Source organism: Mustela nivalis (genome assembly GCF_964662115.1).
Source record: "Mustela nivalis genome assembly, chromosome: 7".
Classification (NCBI taxonomy): domain Eukaryota; kingdom Metazoa; phylum Chordata; class Mammalia; order Carnivora; family Mustelidae; genus Mustela; species Mustela nivalis.
The window spans coordinates 84,532,730-84,549,219 of NC_139026.1; the positions used below are offsets into that span (position 1 = coordinate 84,532,730).

The 16,490-nt window shown below is 46.5% G+C and overlaps 1 protein-coding gene across 2 annotated transcripts in view; it reads right to left on the minus strand.

Annotated features, from left to right (window-relative positions):
• Positions 1 to 11,810, minus strand: part of SLC38A1 (solute carrier family 38 member 1) — a 70,096-nt gene extending 58,286 nt beyond the window's left edge. The window contains exons 1-2 of one of the 2 annotated variants that reach the window (XM_082742312.1): positions 11,051 to 11,737; positions 10,716 to 10,972 (exon numbers count right to left, since the gene is read on the minus strand). The gene's annotated coding sequence lies outside the window, so the exon portion shown is untranslated. Of the gene's footprint in view, positions 1 to 10,715; positions 10,973 to 11,050 lie in introns of both variants that reach the window. The other variant, XM_082742311.1, reaches the window with a different exon arrangement.
• Positions 11,811 to 16,490: the final 4,680 nt, after the last annotated feature.

Sequence of the window (16,490 nt, forward strand, 5' to 3'; positions counted from 1 at the left end):
ATCTAGGAATGCATCCATTTCTCCCAGATTGTCTCATTTGTTGACATAAAATTGCTCATAACATTCTCTTATAATTGCTTGTATTTGTGCAGTGTTGGTTGTGAACTCTCCTCTTTCATTCATGATTTTATTTATGTGGGTTATCTCTCTTTTCTTTTTGATATGTCTGATGAAGGGGTTATTGATCGTATTAATTCTTTCAAAGAACCAGCTCCTAGATTTGTTGACCTGTTCTACTGTGTTTTGTTTTGTTTTAATTTCTGTATCATTGATTTCCACTCTAATCTATATTATTTCTCTTCTCCTTCTGGACTCCTTCTCTTCTCCTCCTTGGGATTTATTTGCTGTTCTTGTTCCAGCTCCTTTTGGTGAAAGGTTAAGTTGTGTATTTAAGACTTCTTTCTTGAGAAAGCCCTGTATTGCTATATACTACCCTATGACCCAGCAACTCCCACTAGCTATATTTATCCGAAGGATACAAACACAGTGATTTGAAGGGGCACATGCACCCAATGTTTATAGCAGCAATGTCCACAATAGCCAAACTATGGAAAGAGCCCAGATGTCCATCAACAGATGAAGGGATAAAGAAGATGTGGTGTAGATCTACAATGGAATATTACTCGGCCATTAAAAAGAATGAGATCTTGCCATCTGTAACAACATGGATGGAACTAGAAGGTATTATGCTAAGCGAAATAAGTCAGTCAGAGAACAATAAATATCATATGATTCCACTCATATGTGGAATTTAAGAAATGAAACAGATGAACATGGGGGCAGGAAAAAGAAATAAAATAAGATGAAACGAGAGAGAGACAAACCAGAAGAGACTCATAACTCCAGGAAACAAGCTGAGGGTTGCTGGAGGGGACGGTGATGGGGGTTGAGGGAACTGGGTGATGGGCATTAGGAGGGCACTTGAGGTAATGAGCACTGGGTGTTGTATGCAACTGATGAAACACTAAATTCTACCTCTGAAACTAATAATACACTATATGTTAACTAAATTGAATTTAAATAAAAACTTTTTATTATTTTTTTTTTAAGATTTTATTTATTTATTTGACAGATGAGATCACAAGTAGGCAGAGAGGCAGGCAGAGAGAGAGAGGGGGGAATGCAGGCTCCCCGCTGAGCAGAGAGCCGGATGCAGGGCTCAATTCCAGGATCCTGGGATTATAATCTGAGGAGTAGGCAGAGGCCTTAACCCGCTGAGCCACTCAGGCGGCCCTAAATAAAAACTTTTTAAAAAGCTTAAAATTGATACTCAAAATCTTTGAAAATGATCTTTGGGAGGTGGGAAATAATAAAAGTGGCCTTTGGTTGTGAAAAGCCTAGGATCCTGTAAGCAATCTCAATGTAAAGACATTTTTCTCTCTTCTTCAAAGACTCTGACTGGCTTAACCAAATGCAAGTCACAACTCTGCTAGCACTTTGTATTACCGCTTCCTCTCCACGTGCTTCCCTGCCCTCCGCCAATCACTCTCAGCTCCACATCTGGAAAGTGACTTGTCTGTAACCTTGAAATACCAGCCCCCACCAGCCTTTGACTGCCAACAACCTGAACAACTTGCTCCCGTCTTCATCGCTCCCCTGAAACCGTGCTCCGCTGGCAAATTCCGGCCCCACCATTCAGCAGCTGTTGACCCCAGGCAAGTAGGTTAATGTCGCTTTGCCTCAGTTTCTGAATCTGTAAACTGGAGATGAAGAATACCCACCTCAAACAGTCATTATCAAGAATCCATGCTCAACTCCAAGGGCAGCACCTGCAACAGTGCCTCTCAGGCTCCTGGGACGATACTTGCTACAACTGCTACCACTTCCCGTCAAGGCAGGTGGCCCTTTCTCAGTTCTCATTTTCTCCAACTCCTTCTTCAGCAGCAGGGAGCTTCCTGACCTCCCCTTGCTCCCCACCACTTGCTTCTAAGCACTGCCTCTAGGCTAACTTCCTTCTCCCGCCTGGAGGGTAGGGGTTCCTCCTTCTAGCACACACTCCACATTCTTTCCTTTTTAAGGTTTCAAGCCTGGAGTGTCAGGTTCCATCCCACAAAGGCATCTTTCAGACTTTTTCCCCAGTCTTTCTCATTTCATAAAACTGGCATTCCTCTGCATTATGAAATAGGATCTCCCTCATAAATACTACTTGATAAAGATCAAGTCACTTAACATGTCACATGTTTCTTCATCTGTAAAATGAGAAGGCTGGAGGGAGAGAGGATTTCTCAGGTTCCTTCCAGCTCAGAAAAATTTCCACAAATTCTTTTTAGACGCCAGCTGCCCACTGGACTTCTTCACGGGGATGTTTGCCATTACATCAAACTCCACTTGCCTAGTTGAACACATCGCTGACCTCACACATCAGTTTTGCTATTCCTGTTAAAGATAATGTTTGTTCTCCTCATCACTCAGACTTGGGGCCTGGGTATGGCTTTAATGCTGTTGACTATCTAATCAGTCACCATACCCCATCAACATTCTTCCGTATGTCCCCTCTCTGCCCCTCATTCTTGCCCACCCACAACTGGCTCTCCTCCATGCTACCTGCTGACCCTGCCCTCTCCCCACTACAGGTTGTTCCTGAAAATACATGTCTGGCCCATCCCTCTTCTCTTCTTGCCAATCATAATTTCCCAAAGCCTACAGGATGAAGTCTAACTCTGGAACCTTACAACACAATCCCAGATTACTCGTAACTAGCTCTTTAATTTTCTCTCCAAGGACATTCCTCCTGAACCTTCCATTCCCTCAATCGATCTAGTCTTACACAGTTTTCTGCTTTGTTCACACCATTCCTTTGGCCCTGAACATGCTCCCCTCCCCCTTCTTGTGAAGCCCATTTCTTTTTTTTTTTTTTAAGATTTTTATTTATTTATTTGACAGACAGAGATCGCGCAAGTAGGCAGAGAAGCAGGCAGAGAGAGAGGAGGAAGCAGGCTCCCCGCTGAACAGAGAGCCCGATGTGGGGCTTGATCCTAGGACCCTGGGATCATGACCTGAGCTGAAGGCAGAGGCTTTAACCCACTGAGCCACCCAGGCACCCCGTGAAGTCCATTTCTATTAGAGTACATTTCTCTTAAAGCCCAGCTTGTTTGTTTTCATGCTTTTTTTTTTTTTTTAATTTCAAACCAACCTTCCCTGTGATATCTCTCTTTAATGAGCAACCCATGATTGATTATTTACGTGTCATGGATTCTTTAAGCATTTTTGTATAGATTACTCATTGGCTTATACAAGGGTTCTTATATATGTTGATAGTCTTCATGTGTACTTATCATCCTCCATAATTAGAATTTCAGCTCCTTGAAAACAGGGGTCATAGACCATGTAGCTCCCTAGCACATGGTAGTAGCAAATACGTTAACAATAATAATGACGACTAAATTTAAAAAACAAGCTATGATCATCTGTCTGCAGACAATATATTAATGATCCTCACAAACACTTTCTCAGTAAAACAAAATAGAAATGGAAAGATAAAGGAAGTAACATGAATAGCCTCACCTCCTGGTTTTCATGAAGTCTGCCACTTACGTCCTTTTACATTTAATCTGGGCATGTGAGAATTATGCGGAAATACATTTAAAACTGTGAAGTACTATATAAATGGAAGGAATTTATCATGAACATCACAGTCACTATGCTTGGAATGTTTAGGAATTCTTGGCATGATTTCGAAAGGTCCAGAGAAAGTGGAATTAATTAAGGCAGTGGTTCTGTACTGGGGACAATTCTGGCAATGTCTGGAGATATTTCTGACCATCACAAGTGAGGGGATGCTGCAGATTGCTAGGGGAGAGAGGTCAGAGCATGCTGGGAAATGTTATACAATGTACAGGATGGCAGTCCACAACAGTTGTCTGGCTGCAAATGTCAGCAGTGCCAAGGAAAAGAAGCCCCCTGTCAAAGGAAGCTCGCCAGGGAATAAGCGGCTCACTTCCTGGGACAAGAGGAGCCCTGCATCCTATCTTGTTCACAGTCTCCCGACACCTGCATCCATCGCTCCAGAATTCCTCTTCTCTTCCGGTTCCTATGTGGTCTTTTAATGTCCGTTATCAATGTGGCCAGCCTATGATATCTGGGAATTAACCTATCCATATTCAGATGTTTTGAGACAACTCTGATTCCTCTAAGAAAATACTGATAAACTCCAGAAGTTAACAAAGTCAATCTGTAACTTTGGATATGGGACAAACTGCATATTACATTAAAAAAATAATAATAAATCCCCGTGATGCTTAAATAAATGAGAACAGTGAATGTATTTGAGCAGTGTGGGTACCACAAAACTAAAAATCTTCCTCATTAACTGAAAATTCATAGATTTAAATAACTACGAAAAACACAGCGTTGAAACAACCTGCAACAGTTCAGCCTCTGAGAAAATTCCTTCTTGGCACATGTGTGTTTTTGCTCTAATGATGTTTTTGATCAAGAACTAAAACACTGGATAGTATTGTCTTTGTTTCTAAGGCTTCTCCAAGCTATGGCAGGTAGCTCTCAACAAAATATTCAAGAAAGAAGAGAAATAATGAGAATTTTAAAGCATCACAAAGTGGTGCATGTAAAACAAAAAGATCATTTACAGGGCGCCTGGGTGGCTCAGAGGGTTAAGCCGCTGCCTTTGGCTCAGGTCATGATCTCAGGGTTCTGGGATCGAGTCCCACATCGAGTCCCACATCGGGCTCTCTGCTCAGCAGGGAGCCTGCTTCCTCCTCTCTCTCTCTGCCTGCCTCTCCATCTACTTGTGATTTCTCTCTGTCAAATAAATACATAAAATCTTAAAAAAAAATCATTTACACAAAAAAAGTACAAATCCACTTTTGCGTGAAAATAGAAAACATCATAAAATACACTATGCCCCAATACCAAATGATGTAATAATCCTTGGACAATTTTTTCTTCCCTCTAGGCCTGTTTTCTCACCTTAAGACAGGAAGTTCTGATTGACCAATGTTCTCTCCAAGAACATTGGAGAGTTTTAAAACCCTCTGAATTTATGATCCTATAAAGTGTTTCTTAATGGATCGCTTTCAGAGATAAGAAATGGGCTTGTGGGCAAATCTTCTGAATAGATGAACTCGGCTGGAAGTCCTCAGTTCCAGACAGAGACAGAGGAATCACCCAGGGAGTTTAAAACAAAATAACCTAAAACACAGCAGTTTCTGATTTAATTGGTCTAGGGTGGGATCAAGCATGGATAGTTTAAACGCTCTCCAGGGGATTCGAATGTGCTAGTACTAAGGTCTATGGATAGATTGCAAATACAACCACAGCCCACGTACGTGTGACAAATGAGCAAGGCAGACTGGGCATAAGAACCTGGAGAACACGTATCCTACCTATTTCAGTAGGAATAGGACAGATCTTTCGATTTTTTTCAAGAAATGCCAGAAATCAGGGTACCTGGGTGACTCAGTCAGTCAAGCGCCTGCCTTCTGCTCGAGGTCACGATCCCAACCTCCCGCACTGGGCTCCTTGCTCAGCCGGGAGCCTGCTTCTTCCTTTCCTCCCCACTTGTGCTCTCTCTTGCTATCTCTGATGCTATTGCTCTCTCTCAAATACATAAATAAAATCTTAAAAAATAAATAAATGCCAGAAATCCAATTTTTAAGTGAGGATCTGCTGTTTAGATATTGACAACTAATTTCAAACAGTTTTAAAGGGAAGTGTAGGTCACACAAAATGTACCCACAGGCTTTATTTGGCTTTCTAGCCACCAGTGTGCAGCCTCAACTAAATGAGTTCCAGAAATCAAAGACAGCTTTTCCTCTGTGGTCTGTCCTGTCTCTCCTACTCAGCCTCTTCCTCCCACACCTGGGTCGGTGCCTATCCCTTTCCTTTTCCTTTCCATTGCCTCTTTCTTTTCCAATCTTCTTCATCACTCCTCAAAGATGGAAACTGAGATCCACACATTAAATCTTCATGTGGCCCCGGCTGTATCACTGGGCAGGACTGTACAGCTGGGAACACTCACATCGTGAATCGTAACCTGAGGCTGTGCATCCATGAAATCAACAATGCGTTGGTTCAGTCAAATCAGGGGAAAAGTCAGTCAAGCTCACAGTTCGGCAGAACTTAGACTTTATATCAAACAACATATGGAGCGCTTCATTTAAATTCTGACTTTGTTTTGTTTGCTTTAAAATCTAAGCCACTGTAATTAGAATCATCCTGGGTGTTTTTTTTTTTTAAATATTCGCAAGTCTGAGCTCCATCGCAGGCTGGAGCTGGAAATGGAGTCTGGGCATTGGTAGCTTTTAAAATACTTCAAGTGAGACGGGGAGGCACCTGGGTGGCTCAGCTGGCTGAGTGTCCAGCTCATGTTTTCAGCTCAGGTCGTGATCTCAAGGATCATAGGATCTAGGCTTAGCAGGGAGCCTGCCTGGATTCTCGCCCTCTGCCCTTCCCCCCACTTGCTTCTGTGCACTCTCATTCTCTCTCTCTCTCTCCCCCTAATAAATAAATCCTTAAAAAAAATTAAAAAAAAAAATTAAAGACCCCAAGTGGATCTAATGTGAAGGCAGAGTTGAGGATCACTAATCTAAACTCGTGCCGTACACCTGTGGATTAGCAACACATTGAACTCTAAATGATTATCATCTCGAGTGCTTCTTTTAACTTGTGTAAGGGCTTCCTCCGCTCTGTTCTCACTGTGTCTTCACAACTCTGTGTGTGTGTGAGCTCACTGAGCTTGGACACTATTTATTAGCAATGGACAGATGAGAAAACTAGGCATAAAAATGTGAAATGGTTTGCACAAGTGCCCCAGCTAATCATTGGCAAAGACGCACTGGAACTTCACCTGAGGCAGAGTTCCTTGATTGTAAGCCTGGTTCTTGCAAAGGGGCCATCCCGATCACTGAATTATTACTGTTATTGAGTAACCCTAACACACAGATGGCCACTAGAAAACCAATGACTATAATGTGATCAAATTTCAGAAGTGACTGTAACTGTTTTTTAAAAAGACGCGGTTTAGGGTCAGTGGTCCAAGGTGTTTTTTCTGAAGTCTGTGATGTGATTTTGAAAGTGCTTACTTCTGCACACATCCTTCCCCCACACCCACATCACCTTTCATAGTTTCCATTAAGATATTATTTTCAGAAAAGTGTTTTAAGTGATTAAATATGCACAGAATATTGGAGGTAAGGGGAATATTACTGATCAACTTTCCCACCACCTCTGATAGCTGAGATACCTGAAGTCCCTTTTAATTCAAGACATATGGAGTGCTACCATGGTGCCAAGGGCTTGGCACCCATTATCTGAATTAAATCTTCAGGATAACTCAGTAGGATGGGTACCACTATAACCACCATCATCATTACCTTCATTCCCATTTAACAAATGAAAAAACAAAGGGGGAAAAACAAAGATAGCCACCTGGATGGCTCAGTCAGTTGAGCAGCTGACTCTTGATTTCAGCTCAGGGCATGATCTCAGGGTCCTGAGATCAAGCCCCATGTCAGGTTCCACACTCAGCTGGAAGTCTGCTTGAGGATTCTCTCTTCCTCCCCCTCCACCCCTTCCCTTTGACTCTTTCCCTCCTCTGCCCTTCTCCCAGCACTGTCTCTAAGTAAATAAATAAACTCTTAAAACAAACAAACAAATAAACAAAACCCCACAAAAAGCAAAAAACAACCCACTAAGGTTTGGAGATGCTAAACAATTTGCCCAATGTCCCTGGGCTGGTAAGTTGAAACCCAGTATTTACTTTTGGCTCAAAGCCTGTGGCCTCATCTCCTGCCCTCCATCACCTAGAGTGATAAAAGTGCAAAAAGTAAAAGATATATCTTTATGAAAATGCTGAGAAATGGTCAGTGAACAGTGATTTGAAAGGGAAGAAAAAAAGGCATTTGGGCTAGGCCTTCCCAAATACACAGGATAACAGTAAGTGTTCTACTCAAGAATCAACGCCCATGCTGAAGCCCATGCTGGGAGAGCACGAGGTGAACTGTGAGAAAGATGGAAAGAGATGAGGCGTCGGACTGTGGAGCGTCCTCAGTGCCTGACTAAGGAATCGAGACTTTAACTTTAGGCCATGGGAACACCCTGAAGGTTTTTAGAAACAAAGTCACTAAAAAAAAAAAAAAGTAAGCTGAGTTTTAGAAATCCAGATCCCATGGAAGTGTGGAGACTGAATTAGGGGAGCAGGGCCTGGTACCCAAGGAGAGCAACGAGAAAGCTGTTCCGCCTCAGGAATTCCTGCTTCACTCTTCACCACGTGTTGTGCTGGCCTGAAGCACGGGTTTCTTCAGGGTACCTCCACGTCTCTTTCATGATCCTTTTATCCCAATACATGGCTTGCTTTGCCATGTCTAGGACAGATGACAGGGACCTGAACTTGGGCAGTGAGAATGGAGTTGAGAAGATAGGTTTGAGAGGCATTTGCAAGGGCCTGGTAACTGCTCAGAAGTGGGGAGAGGGTAAGAGGGAAAGGGAAGCAGGGTAAAGAAACCTCTGGCATCTTCGCTTGGGAGAAAGGGGAACAGATAATGGGATATAGAAAGGAAGGGATGGTCCCCAGCCGCATAAAGAAGTGAATGAGACGACTCAGGTCTCAGTTTGAGAGGCATTTATTAAACAGTAACTGTGTGCAGGATATTAGGGGAACAATAATGAGTAAGATTGGTTTTTGCCCACAAGTGTCATCCAGAGGGAGGAAAAATACAAGACTAGAATAGACAGATGCCTGGCCTCTTAGTCTCTGGACAAACGTCACCCTCCCACACAGGCCCTGCTAGACGGTCATCTATTCCAAGTGCCCTCCCCATCACATGATCTTGTTTTATTTCTCCCTTAAGCTAACAAGTACCTGAAATTCATTATATGTGCATTTACGATCTCTTCCCCCAAAAGAAGGGAAACATGAACTTAATCTAGTCACATTATAAGAAGTCCTCAGTAGGAAATAGTTATTGAATATTGGGGGAGGGAGAGCGCCGTGAATAAACTTCATCAAGGTTTTAAGACCTCAAACCAAACCAGGCAAGTTTCCTAAATACCTAAGCTGATATGCTGAGAATTGAAGTGGCCGGAAAGAGTAAAGCCATTTTGAGGCTGGGGCCAAACAAAATCCAGGATCAGTGCCTCATCTTGACTGTTTCCGCAAAGATTTCAGGAGTACCCCCCACCCCCACCCCCACCCCGTGAGACGTTTCAACAATGAGGCCAGCCAGCCACCTAGCTCAGGTTTTATTTCCGTTGTCCTTCTGACGTCAGAAAAAGCACGAGTTGCTGCACAGTTTCTTCTATCAAGGTGACAAATTACAGCCTTGCTGTTCTCTGCAGTCTGCAAACCACAGCCTTATTCTCTCCTCCCCCTTGTATTAAAAAAATTAACTCCACTGCAGAGATGTCAAATCCGTTCACATACACATAAATACCGTTTCTTAGCGCCGGGGTCTTTTTCACTCTTAACTACATAGATCACCATGGTTTCGTCTGAGAAAGTACGTGATCCTGGCGGCAGTAAGGTTTCCACGGGAAGAAACAGTGCTATCAAAACTGGGTCCGCGCCGCAGAGAGAGACACAAAGGGCTCTCAACTGTAGCACCACCTTCTCAAGCCCGAGACCGCCTGAGAGAGGCATCCCGAAACGCGGTGAGGCTGCAACCGCGAAATTCCTTTTGCCGCCATATGCTCTTGTATATCCTCCGATCACAGTTCACCCTAAATCCAGGGGCGGGCGACCTCGCAGGCAAGCAGCGCCCAGGCAGCCCCATAACCTGCGCGGTCCCAGGGGATGCTAAGGAGCCAGACCGTCAGGGACGTGATTATGGGGGTGGAGGGCGCCCCAGGGCGCGCACTGGGGCGAAGGAGCGCTTTCCTCCCAGCCCCGACGCGGCGAGTTCAAAGGCCTTTTGTGGCCACGTTTAGGGACGCGAGCGAAAAGCCGGAGACCGGAGGAGGGAAAGGGAGAGGAGCCGAGGGCAGTCCGCGCCCGGGCCCCGCGCGAGCGGTGGCCTTTTGTTCCCCAGCTCCCGCGGAATCCAGCTCTCAGAACAGCACTTCTCTTTCTCCCCTTCTTCTGTTGGAAAGCACCTCTTCAGGGCGGGAAAGAACAGTGAATCACCGCCAGCTTCCTTTAGTAATCTTCCCCCTGCATCCTCCTACTCTAGGCTGCTGCGAGAGGGGGCAGAGCTCGAGGAAGGGGCTGCTAACGTGCTCCTGTTTACTCGCGCTCGGCGGTTCGGTTCCCTCGCGGCGCCCAGTACCCCAGCCTCAGCCAGCCGCACGCACACCCCCGGGGGCATCACATGCTCTCCTCCGGGCCCTGCGGACGCAGGAAATTCCCCCCAAATGTCCGGATTCGAGCACTCCTCGGGTAGGCAGCAGCGCCCTTGCGTCCGCTGCACTCTCCCTCCAGACCCGCGTGGTCCCCGACCCTAGTATCATTTAACCAGATCGCGTGCCACACTCTACCGCTATGAAAACAGACCCAAAAAGTAAGCCACAGCCCACGCAAAGGTGAAATCAGGGGCCCCTGCGCCCCCTTACGCTGCCGCGTGCGTTCGGAAGAACAGACGATCTGGACTTTTCCCGTATTTAATACAAGCAAAATCCGAAGGCAGCGGGTAGAACCGCGCACTCCTTCCTTCCACGCCCGCATGGGTGTCTTGTACGTTACCGCCTCCTCTCGCATCCAAAACGTGCCTTTCCTCCCTGCCGCCGCTCCCTTGGCTCCCCCTGGAAAAGCAAAATCGCCTTACCTTGGGCAATAAAGGGAAAAGTGGCAAAAGGGGACCAGGTGTCCGCCCTTCCGGGATTCCCCCGGCCGTGTGATGTCCTTTGTGTCAAGGTCTGGCTGCCGCGGCGGGGAAAAGGTGGCCTCCGTCAGCGAGGGCTGGGCGGGGAGGGTTCACACGCGGCGGCGGATTTCCGAGGAAGGTGAAGGGCGGAGGTTCCCAGCGACCTTCAGGCAGAGCGGCGTGGCCGCCCCAGCCCGCGCTCTCTGGCTCTCCTCCTCCTTTCGGGGCCGATTGCATCAGAATCTCCCCCCACCGCCAACCCCCACCCACACTCGGCTCGCCAGCCTCGCACTTACATCCACACGCTCTGGCACGGAGGGTCTCGAATTGCAGTCATTCTCCTACTGGGGGGCGCGTCGCCTTTGCACATCCATGGCTCGTGATGGTTTAAAGGGGAAAGTCAGGCCATTCCTCCGCGTCCCGCGTCCCGCGTCCCGCCGCCTCCCCTCCCGCGCGCCCGCTCTTTAACCAAAGCTGCTTGTCACTGAGAGGTGCCCGTCACATGGTGTCTCTGCTGGCGGCCGCGCCTCGCGACTTTCCTCTTGCCGCTTAGAGGATGCAGCGACCGCGGCTGGCGGAGATTGAGCATCGGGGAAGGGGCGAGGGAGGGGTTGCGGGGCGTGAGTGTGCTGGGCGCACTGACGGTGGCACCGGGAGCAGAGGCGGCGCGCAGCCTGGACACCTGCCCCACGCCCTCCTGGGGACCCGGCAGCGGGCCCAGAATCCGGCTGCGGTGGGGGCTGGAGACCCGGAGCCGTTGGGGATGGAAGTGGGAGCGACGAAGAGGGCGCCCGCGGAGGAGAGGAGGGCTGGCGACGGGGCCCCATTTCGGGGTACGGCGGAGCGCGGAGGGAGCCGGGGGAGTTGCATTGTGGGAAGGTCGCAGCGTGAGGATGGCCGCGGGAGTGGCTGGTCCGCGCAGCCCAGCGAACAGCTGGCGGTGTCTGGAGCTGCGGGCCGCGCTGCAGCGGTGTGTTGGCTCCGGGCACCGCGCCGAGAAGGCCCGGGTTGGTGGGGGAACCGACGGGGGCGTTGTGCAGTGGCTGGGGGAGCGGGGCGCACGAGCACCTTTGAAAACCCTTTGTCCCTACCCCGCAGTGGGAGGCGCCTCCCCTCTTCCGGATCCAGCACCCGCAGACCTCGCCAGCCTTCCCCGAGATCGGTGCTGTGGCGCTCTGTTTGGGGGACTGGGTGTGACGCGACCTTATAGATGTGCCGAGGTCGGAGCGCGCACCTGCCTAGGCGCGTAGGGGCGCTCCAGATCCGGGGGGAGTGGGGTGCGAGGGAACAGGATGCAGGGGACTGGGCAACTGGGCCCGTTTTCCTTTCTTTTGCTTACTCTTTGTTTCGGGCATAGACCCTTTTAACTGGGCGCTTCCTTGCAGGGGAGTTGTGTTTCCTTAAAATGGCGTCAGGAAATCCCACCTGCGTCTCAGTCAATTAGGCTGTCATTATAGAGCGAATTTGCGGGGTGGAAACTCGAGCTCTTTATTTACAGGAATCGTTCAGTCTCCGTGTTCCATCAAAACAGGAAAGGGAAGATGAATCATAATTCAAAAATTAATCTACCTGGAGCTTTTCAAGCGGGCAGACTGAATGGAATAGCCATCGCTTTTTTGTTTGTTTTTTTTGTTTTGTTTTGTTTTTTGTTTTTTAACCACTCCTGGAAAAGTGAGAGGACAACCAAATTTCAAATCCCTGATAATTAAAATCCCTTATCCCTTCAAATGGCCATAAGTCGTTTCCATTAGTTCAGCAATAGCTTCCTGGGAACACTATTTAGAAGGCATGTTCTTGAATAAACTTGAGAAATCGAAAATTCTGTACAAAACAGAAGGGGACGAAATGATGGTAGCTTACCTCGGACAGACCTGCATTCAAATTCTGTCTCTGACACTGTTGCCCTACGTGCTTCACTTTTGTCCCTATTCTGTTTTCCCCACTGGTAAAACAGAGGGTTAATTGTACTCACATCATGGGAATATTCTACACATCTTCAAAATGTTGGCTGTTCCCCCCTTTTTTCCTACAGGAAGCTAATTTAGTAAGGAGCTTATTAATTTTAAGTAGTGTGCACCTTGCCTGACACAATAATTCTGATAAATAAGAAAAGCAGCCTGAGGGAAGCCTGGGTGGCTTAGTTGCTTAAGCGTATGCCTTTGGCTCAGGTCATGATCCTAAGGTCCCAGAATTGTGTCCCACATCCTCCAGCTCCTTGCTCAGCGGGGATCCTGCTTCTCCCTCTGCCTGCTGCTCCCCCTGCTTGTGCTCTCTCTCTCTCTGTATCTCTCTGTCAAATGAATAAATAAAATCTTCAAAAAAGGCGGGGGGGGGGGGATCTAAACAGGCAAGGTAGGTAAATTGAGTGTAGTTCCAAAAGCTGTTGAAATCTTTACCTTTTTAGGCAGAATGTATCCTCACCAATATTTATTCGGAGAGATCTGATCTCAGGCTTATCCCTTGATTAAATTATTTGCTAGTTTCTATGCACCCCAAAGATTGCAGTTACCTAGCAGTCTTGAATTGTTTGAATTGGATTCAAGAGCAGTGACTTGAACTTCTGCTCCTTGCCAGCTACTCTGCTAGGCACTTTACACATAAATATTGTCTCATTTAATCCCTCCAACTGCTCAGTTGCGTATTATCCTCTCTGTGTAAACAAGAAAGCACATTCCAAGAGGCTGAATTGGCCCATTTCATTTAAGACAGAAGGCGGTGAAGGGTGAAGCCAGGAAGTGATTCCTGTTCAGGTCTTAACTGAAAGTCTGTGCTCGAGTCTTAACCATGATGGCACATCCTCTTGCCACTAGACACACTTGGTCTTCGAGCTGAAAAGGATCTTCAGCCCTCGTCTGGGTTTTAGTTGACAACCTGGAAGTAGACTGTAAGCAGCAACATGGTGAATGAAAGGAAGGGCTGCTGCTGTGTGGAGAACAGGGTGGGGGGGGTGCGGCAGGAGGGAAGAGGTAGTGTTCAGGACAGAGCCTGCTCACGGCAGCGGCAGCGTGTGGTTTTCTTCAGGACTGCTTGTAGGTGAAACTTCCTTTCAAGTAGCTCAGCCCTTAAACCCAATTGCTGTGGTCACGAATGGAGGCAAAGGGCGGTGTGCTGACAACTCCCTCATTCAACTGTGTGCTTGCTGAGACACAAGCAGCAGGACAAGCACTTCACAGATGGTTTCTTATTTAATCCTCACGACATTCCTAAGAGGGGCAGACCAACCATCCTAATCCCCGATTCAGACACTGAGGAAATTATCCAAAGTTCACACAGGTCTGACTGGCTGGTCTAGCTCTAGAATCCCCAGCAAACTCCAAAGCTGATTCTTAGACTCTGGCCCTGATATGTTCCTCCATGTGGGAACAACCCTCTTTGGAGGACCAGGGGGTAGGACTGGTCCCAGGCCACTCTGCCTTCAGGTAGAAACCACTGCCCTGTTTCCAGAGAGTCCCAGGAGTCCATTTGCTCTATACTGGGTTTGTGAGCTCCAAGGGCATTGTTGATAGTATCTAATATTCCCATAATGGAAGGTAGTCTGTACACATTCACAGGTTGTACTGTGGGCTGCCCTTTGAAACCGAGAAAATAGAATTTCTGTGTCTGCTCTGAAGGTGCTACTAGAGAAGGAATTCGTACTGTGAAAGGAGAACTGATTCACCTGGGGTCACCTGGGATTTTTTCTGGTAGCCTCACGGGGCCTTTCTGTATGGTTCCAAGGAGGGTTGGCTTTGTGGAGAAAGAGCCCCAAAGAGGATTCAGCATGAACTTAAGTCACATCTGCTCTTAATCCAGCTTCATCCTGCCCTCATCTTGGTGGCACTCAGTCCCCTTGTGTGCTGCCCAGGGGGACAGCTCGTAAGGGTCCCCACGAGCTGCGCACTTAACAGAGACAACCATGCTTTCCTCTGTGGGGTTTCAAAACTTTCCAGAGACATCTGGCCCCGCTACTAGCAGACTTCTTGTGGATGAATTGTGAGTCATAGGATAAATACTCTCTTCTGAATATGTAGTTTTTCCTTTTAATCTGTAAAGGACTGTTTTGGGATAGTCTGAATTTTAACAACGATGAAAAATAGGAAAGTCAACTGGTGAGGCTAATCCAGAATAAGCGTCCTGTGCATTTTCTCCTTGTAACAGAAGCAGTATAGCCATCTGTGAACAAAACCTACCTTGTCAGAAGATAAGCTATTTATTCTGAAATCAGGTTTTTTATTCCTATTTGTGGGATCTACTCTAAAATAACAGATGGTCTTTAAAATGACTGGTTTTTCTTTTGACTCACGTGATCACATTTCTTTGCCTGATGAACCCTTTTTACCATTCTTGTTCTTTGAATAATCTTATCCAGAGGTGACAGTATTTTGGCGCCAGGAGTTAAACAGTCACAGCAAAAAGTAATTTGCAGCTAAAAGAGTTCCCAGTCCTCTTGGCCATCTTTCTGCAGATACACAGCACTGTATGAACTCACCCTTCTCAGTAGCACTGGGACAGACAGAGCCTACTGTCACTTCTTCCAGCATGGAAATAAACATTGTACCTCATGGGACTTGTTTTTATTTCTTAGGATTTTATTTATTTATTTGACAGAGAGAGAGAAAGAGAGGAAAAACAAGCAGGAGTAGTGGAAGGGGGCAAAGCAGGGAGTCCGAAGCAGGGCTCGATCCCAGGGTCCTGGGATCCTGACCTGAGCCGAAGGCAGACGCTTAATGACTAAGCCACCCAGACACCCCAACCTCATTAGATTTGTAATTGATGGGTTCTGGCAGGAAGTCAGAAATCCCCACTGACTCTAAACTGAATTTAAAGTTAAATCTCGAAGTAGCCTCTTTAACAGTGTCTATTGTCTCTGATTTCAGCCCAGGTCAGCTTTGTAGGGTTATTTATTTATTTATTTTTATCTCTTAGGGGAGCAGGGAATAAGGTTCATGAAGTATTGTGACTGTGTGACAAGATAAAGACCCAGGGCTGATGATCAGTCCTGATGGTTTGGTGTCTAATTTACATGACATTTATGCATCATCGTACATGTCAACTGTGAGTGTATCTCCCTAGCTTGTTGCCACAGGGGGTAATGATACCTATCTGATGGGCAAATGAGTCGGTATCTACAGAGGACAGTTAGAGTACTAACTGTTAGAGTACTAACTGGCTGAGTACCTCTACCACAGTTAGAGGTACAAAGTACTTCACTGTCCTCACCTCATACTGAATATCAAGGCCACAGCTCTACTCCCATTTCTGCCTCTCTGGGAATGGGGAGAGAGATGGTATTAGAGAGCCATTTCAGCTCTCAACCTTATCTTTAAGGAGAGAAAGGGAAGTTTAGGATCTACCTAATAAAGTATTAATTAAAAAGTGGAAGTGTTCCAAAGCAGTATAGCATCTGTACTCACTAATGGTACCAGCGTAAACTGGTACGACTTTTTGTAAGGAAGCAAATTAGATGACTGAGTGCAGGCTCTGGGCCACATTGAGTTCTAATTCCAATGCCATGGTTTACCAGCTCTGTAACCTTGGGCAAGTTACTTAATGCCTCTGTGCCTCAGTGTCCTCATCTTTAAAACAAAAATGGACAATAATACCTATCTCATAAAGTTATGTGTAATTTGTATGTTAAAAAACACTTAAAATAGTTCACAACATATCTTAAGTATTCAACAAATAATGAAAATTATTACTGGAAAACAGTTTGGTGCTAAGTAGAAGGAACTCAGATATCATTGGTGTCACTTCTGA